This window comes from Mandrillus leucophaeus, unplaced genomic scaffold (genome assembly GCF_000951045.1).
Source record: "Mandrillus leucophaeus isolate KB7577 unplaced genomic scaffold, Mleu.le_1.0 Scaffold851, whole genome shotgun sequence".
NCBI lineage: Eukaryota > Metazoa > Chordata > Mammalia > Primates > Cercopithecidae > Mandrillus > Mandrillus leucophaeus.
Window position 1 is genome coordinate 312,433 of NW_012109264.1, and position 7,368 is coordinate 319,800.

General features: G+C 40.1%; 1 protein-coding gene across 2 annotated transcripts in view; it reads left to right on the forward strand.

Annotated features, from left to right (window-relative positions):
- ADCY8 (adenylate cyclase 8 (brain)) overlaps positions 1-7,368 on the forward strand; it is a 283,450-nt gene that overhangs the window by 222,451 nt on the left and 53,631 nt on the right. The window lies entirely within an intron of this gene.

Genomic DNA, 7,368 nt, shown 5'->3' on the forward strand with positions numbered 1-7,368 from the left:
TTCCCACCTATGAGTGAGAACATGCGGTGTTTGGTTTTCTGTTCTTGTGATAGTTTGCTAAGAATGATGGTTTCCAGCTGCATCCATGTCCCTACATAAAGGGTCCTGAAGAGCCCATTTTTCCATAGAGATGTGATCGTCTGTATCTTGGCATGCTGGCATTTCCTTCCCTTTCTTCTCCATTTATTCAGGTCCTACCCAGCCTTCAAGCCTCCCTCTTTCCATAACGTGGTTTGGCAGGCCCAACTCCTTCAGCACTCTCCTCCCTGCCATCTCACATACCCTGATGGTGTCATCTTAGCACTCACACTCCATCCTTCCTACCGTTGATTTATTTATCTAGGACATCCTTTCCATCCTCTCAAATTTATTGACTTAAGGAGTGAAGATAATATTGTATACCTATTCAATATTGACCAAAGGGCCCAGCAGGACAGGGCCCACAATGTGTGTTTTAAAATATTTAAAGAGAAAGGAAGCATTCTTCCAATAGACTAACAGGAACAAGATTTACCTTTCCATCCGAAATAACGAAAAACAAACAAAATATATGAAACAATAGTTTTCAAGACACTAGGCATCAGTCAGTGAAGGACAATAATCCTGAAAGACAGGAAGCAAGTGATTGTCTGAGCTTTATTATTGCTTTAAGAGAGTTTTTAGACTATGGCTCAGGAAGAGGAAACCAAGGTGGACTCCCTGATTTCAGAATACTAAGCTGAGAGTCCCGGGAGACCGAGGTGGCTAGAGTCTGCAGAACACACTACTCTGGGGAGTTGCATAGAGAGCAAAACCTAGAGATCTGAAAAGGGTTCAATCAGTACATGCATGTGAGGAAACTGACACGGGAAAAGAACCATCTGGAAGGATCAGTGCCTGGAACCACACAGAGCTGAGAATAATTTTGTTCCCACCAGTCAGACTGAAAAAGATTCATGGGGTACTAGGTTAGAGTATTCAGAAAAGTCTTGCTTCAGTAGAGTAAAATAATTGTTCCCACATCATATGCTTCTCTGATTCTTCCTTTAAAATCTTAAAAGTTAGATCCAAAGAGATCAAACCGTTTAAAATAATTTAATATGTGTCCTAGAATAAATTTCAAGAATATGCATAGGAATACAAAAATAGCTAGGATTTAACAAGGTAAATACACAGGGTCTGGCACCCAATCAAAGATTACCAGGCATCAAAAGGAGAAGGAAAATATGACTGATAACAAGGGGGAAAATGTCAACCAAAAAAGACCAACTCAGATTTGACTGTGTATATTTGAATTAGCATTTTTTTTTTTTTTTTTTTTTTTCAGAGTCTCACTCTGTTGCTCAGGCTGGAATGCAGTGGTACAACCCTGGCTCACTACAACCTCCACTTTCCAGGTTTAAGCAATTCTTGTGCCTCAGCCTCCCAAGTAGCTGGGATTACAGGCATGCGCCAACATACTGAACTAAGCTTTTTATTATCATTATTTTTAGTACAGATGGGGTTTTTCCATGTTGGCCAGTCTGGTTTCAAACTCCTGGCCACAAGTGACCCACCTTCCTGGGCCTCCCAAAGTGCTGGGACTATAGGCATGAGCCACTGCACCCAGCCAAGCAAATAAATATTATGACTGTATTCATGATAGACAAAATTAGATAGTGCAGAAGAAAAAAATAGTGAAACTGATAACATAGCAATATGAAGTATCTAAAATGAAATACAAAAATTAAAATAAAAGCAGTATTGGGGACAACTTCAAGCAGCATACTGTATGTATAATTGGAGTCCTAGCTCCTAACCTAAAAGAAAGACTAAGAGAAAGACGAGGAGATTGAAAACCTATTTAAAGAAATAGTGGCATGAATTTTTCCACATTTGATGAAAACCATACATCCACAGGTCCAAAACCTCAATATAAACACACACAGGCACATGAAGGCACATCATAATCAAATTACTCAAACCATAATAAAGACAAAATCATAAAATGGGTAGAGGGAACATATTGTGTAGTAAAAGACAGTGGTATGAATAGCAGATTTTTCAAAAATACAACCTTGGAAAACCAGCATCTTGAATGAACCAAAGGACCATTAAGAATGTACCAGAGCACAAACCACATACAAAATTTTCTTTTCTCCTACTTAACACAACCCAGTGAACACCCTGGAGAGTCAGACAAGCTATCTTCCCAGCACCTTGTGGTGGCCCCAGGTTTATGATACCCTCCTTGCTCGACTTTCTGGAGAGTCCAGGCTGGTCTCAGAAGAAGCAGAGCAGCTTCTGTCATTTGCCTGGATACACTTCACTGTGCTGCTTATACCAAGAGCTATAATTGCTAAGAATCAGATTTTGTGTAAAGCAGTAAGTCCAGATGATTTCTTTGAATCATAGTGACTTTTAAAAATTGGCTGTTTGATTTCTTTCCTTCTTGTCCCATGAGTTCAAGATGTTGTGGGATTTTGGCGGCAACCAGATAGCTTCAGGGAATCCAGTTTGTCTGACCTGTGTGGGTAGATGCTCAATTCCTTCGTCAGTTATCATGTGCAAAATAATTCTTCTTCCTCCTAAGAGTAAATTGTGCATATATTGCCAAGGCAATTTATGGTGCATTGACAATGTCCTTCCAGCCTGGCACAATTTTTGGTGCATAGTGGGTTCTCAGTCAACAATTGTGGAATAATGCATGATTTAGTTTGTAAACTGTTTTATGGAAACAGGTTCAGTTGTTGCTACCCTTAATACCTTGTCAAATCAGGAAATTCCAATTTTTTCAGTACAGACATTGAAGAAATTGATTTCCCAAGCCAGAATATCTGAGAGAGGAAAACCTTGTGTATTCAGAAGAAGAAAAGTGTTACATACACTTCCTCTCTTCTGTAAAGTGGACCCAAGAATAATACCTGTCCTTGAGTCATTTAAGGAATTAAATGAGATGAAACACATAAAGTCATTCAACGTCATTCACAGAATACGTACCCAATAAATATTTAGGCTTAATTATTAGATCTACTTTCCACCAACTTAATTGCTGATTTACAGACATCCCCAACCCAGCTGGTCCCTCCACCCATCTTACCTGGAGTTCATCTAAGATGAATCTGGTGTCTTTCACACCTTCACATCTGTAGGGGTTTTTTGTCTTCTCCTGTCTACATTTTATTTTACCTACTGAAATGCCTTTGACTTCTTTTTCCTAACCAATTTTTTTAACAGTAAAAACTGAGGTGTCATTATATCCTTTCCCAAGGCAAAGGTGACGCACTTACAATGCATAGCTTGTCTGCTTCCTTTATCAGAGATTGCTGGGAACTTTGCTCACTACCTAACATTTCTCATACAAAACTTGGCATTATTATTTTTTGTCATTAAAAGGTCTAGGAAAAAACAGAGAACCCCAGGCAGAGTCCTCTGGAGTACAGGGATTTACCCCGAAACACTGCATTCAACCTACTGCTTCATTTGATATTGCACATTAAAATAAAACTAAAGGACATTACAAAAGGAAATAATCCACTCAAAAGCCATGTCATGTCTGTGTACACATATTTTGCATTCTTGTAATCATAGTGTATATACAATTTTACACCCTGCTTTCCAGTTTAAAATTATTTTGAAGACTTTTTGTTGTCATTTAAATGCTCCTCTGAAAACTCTTGTATATAGAGCTCTTTATTCTTCGGGCACATGTTTCTTCACTACTGTCTTCTAGTTCTCCTCCACACATCCCCAACAATGCCTAATCAATATTCTTATTTCTCTTCTTCCACAGTCCTTCAAACATGGTAGGCTCTCAGTGCTAGTCTCTGTGTCTTCTGTCTTTACTTGTATTCTGCTTAATTTCTTCCACACCTGTAAGTTCAGCTGAATGATGCTAAATGTGTGTCTCCAGACCCCATCTGCCTTCTGAATCTCAGCCTCATTTATGTCATCGCTCACTGAACATCCTTCCTGAATCACCCCTTCTATACCTAAAGCTTGATAGGCCTAAAAAAGAACTCACTGCCGTTTCCCCATGCTTTATCTTAAGTTTTTTCTTACTTAATGGATTAATACAAAGTGGAAATCTTAGTGCTATCTCTGACTCCTCTCTATTTCTTACCTCCCCTTAAAACTAGACAATGTTATCCAGTTTTTATATCTTGCTAAGTTTATTGGGTAGATCTGCCAAGACCTTGTCTTTAAGTCTCAGCTTTTTTCCATTAATCGTGATACTTCGTACATTCTTCCCTACCACAATTTATTTCTTAGGCATTGACCTAATGAATCCATTACAAGTATGAAACTCATCTGTGGTTCCTTATGGACTGCAGAATAAAGTACAGGTTTCCATGCAAGAGGATTTTTTACAGCGTGGTTTTGCCCCTTAACTCTGTCCTGCTACACCTATGAGCCCCTTATACCCAGGATCTATTTAGGGGAGAGTTTAGGAGCTGTGGGCCTTCTAAGTTCCCAGAGTAATATGACACAAAAATTGCTTGTTTTTTGACAGAGACTAAGTAATTGCATTGAGCCCAGTTTCTTCCCAAGTTACAGGAGACGTACAATTTATGGGTCCAGACCCAGCAAAAGAGAAATGTTTTCCCAAAGCTTTTACAAAGTCCTAATACTTCTGTATCTTCCTATTGTTCTCCCATTTCCTGGTCCCACCCTGACTATTCACTCAAGGTATAAAATGCATAGAGGAGATTCCTCTGATGTTGTCCAGGGGCCTCATTCTGTTTGATGTCCCATGGTTTATATCACCTCCAAAAGATTCACCTTTATACTTTAAAGTAAAAAGTTACCTAAACCATGCAAGGCAGTGGGTGATTCCTTTCAACAGAATGGGGGATGGGAGTAAAGAAGGCGAGAGCATACTGCCACAACTGATTGAGGCAACAAAACGAGAAGGGTTTTGTTGGTGGGTCCATCAACACATTGTGCAAATGTACAATTATATTTTCCTATTATATCTTCAGCAGCCTTGTTAGAGAAAGGAGGAGGGCAACACATTCAAATCTTTTCTTCTGCTTGTGTTACTAGTTCTCTTTATGAGTAGTTGTATGATTCTCTAATAAGACCCAAGGAATTAATCCTCCTGACACCTTGTTCCTTTACACTTTTGCATTCATGCTATTCTGTCTTCCTAGAATGCCCATCCCTTTCCATTTCCTACTGTGTGAAATCCTCTCTGTCCTTCAAGGTCCAGTTCAAACTTATGTCCCCTATAGAGCCTTCTTCAGACATGCTTGCAAAATGCAGAACGCTTTGTCCTTCCTCTGTACCCACATTGCATTTGGTCACATTGCTGGCAAAGCACTTTCCACCATGATTATTGCTGGTGTTTTTATGTCTGCTTTACATTTTAGACCACAACTTCCTTTTGGCCTGGGCCATCTTACTCTCCTTTGAATTTCCAGTGCCTGGCACCATGTCTTGATTGTAATAGGCACACAATAAATGCTTATTACATTTTATAAATTAACTGTGGTGACCACATAAGTTTTTGTTCCAAGGACACAATCATTTCAATGCCTTTTTATCCAATAAATGATTTATAATTTGCAAAAAGCCATGCACCACCCCTTGTTGTGATACAGGCAACAATGAAATGGGACCCCTCAGATCTAGTCCTCTTTCTTTGGCCTTTGTCAGACTGGAGGGGCTTAGAGTTTCCCTGAGCTCTGGAGAATAAACTTCTTATTGCCCAGTCACTTCACACACAGCTTCCTACACAGAGGCATCAAAATGAATTACCTAAAAATCTTCCCCAAGATCTTAAAGAACAGCTGAAGAAAGCCTATCATCCCATTTGAGACCAGAAAATAATTGGATTTCTTGGAAAAGGAAAAGACAGAAGTAAAGGAGACACTAGACACTAGGCTCCTAAGGGCAAGGAAATGCCTTTTTCACTCATGAGTCCACCCCATGTACCACAAAGGTATGGAGCCTTTGCCCTCAGAGAGAACGCAATCAGGACACTCTCCACACTTGTCGATGTCAATATTTGTTGAAAGGATGCATAAATTAACCAGTTAGGCTTAGAAATCTATAAATAATCTTCAGTAATTACTTAGACATTTTTGGAAATTCTTACCCACCACCCCTGCCCATACAAAAATTGTCTATGTAATAGAAAAGACAAGTTGTTACAAACAGCCACGTATAACAAGACGAAAAGGAATTTTAGAAATTATCAAGTCCAATATTTTAACTAGAGTCCCATTTATGTGAGTTGGTTATATCCTGGTGACCTAGATGCCACTTTATAGCCAAGAGATCTTGGACAATTTACTTAAGCTCTATGAACCTCGGTTTCTTAACCTATAAAATAGGAATTATGACTCCCATCTTGACCAGTTACTTTGAATGTTACAAATGAAAATGTATATAGAGATCACAATATTGCCACAAAATGGGGCTTTGATAATGCAAGTTTTATTCTTTTTGTTCCCAATAGTCAGAGTCTGAATCCACCATCCAGAATGATATATTAGGATACTTCTCTAAGGGAAGAAATAGGCTGGGAAGCTTCCCATAAAAGGCTGAAATCTGGTGGGGTAGACTGACACCTAAGGGCTACTCTAATATTCCAACTCTTGGCTAATTCCAAATTTGCAATTTGCAATTTTTTAATTCCAATACAGGGTGATACTGGTCTATTCAGGGTGCTGTGGAGAAATGAAGCAAGATCCAAAAGTACCTGGAGATATTGAGGAAGGCTTCTCAGAGGAAAGAACACCTAAGCTGACATTTGCCAGAGGAATAAGCCCTAGGCATATGGATGAGAGTCGAGCAACAGGGCCCTGGGACGTGGGAGAAGGGTTTAGAGGGTGAAAGGAAATCGGATATATGATGGCCTTGTGAGCTTTGCTATTGAGAAAGGAGAATATAATTTGAGATCGTGGAGAGCTATGAAAGAACTTCAAGTTAAGATGTGGCACGATCAGATCTGTGCTTTAGAAATACTGGGTAGAGAACGATATAGGTGTGGAGTGGGGACTGGGGCTAACTGCAGGCAGAGCTGCCAGAAAACTATTCTAGAGCTGTTGGTGAGAACTAAGACAGAAACGGTGTGGAAGAAGGCTCGCTGAAGGGGAGGTCTGAAAGAAGAATCAGCCGGGCGCATTGGCTTATGCCTGTAAACCCAGCACTTTGGGAGGTCGAGGTGGGTGGATCATCTGAGGTCAGGAGTTCAAGACCAGCCTGGCCAACATGGTGAAACCCCGTCTCTACTAAAAATAGAAAAATTAGCCAGGTGTGGTGGCACGTGCCTGTAATCCCAGCTACTGGGGAAGCTGAGGTAGGAGAATTGCTTGAACCTGGGAGGAGGAGGTTGCAGTGAGCCGAGCTCATACCACTGCACTCCAGCATGGGCGGCAGAATGAGGCCCCATCTCAAAAAAAA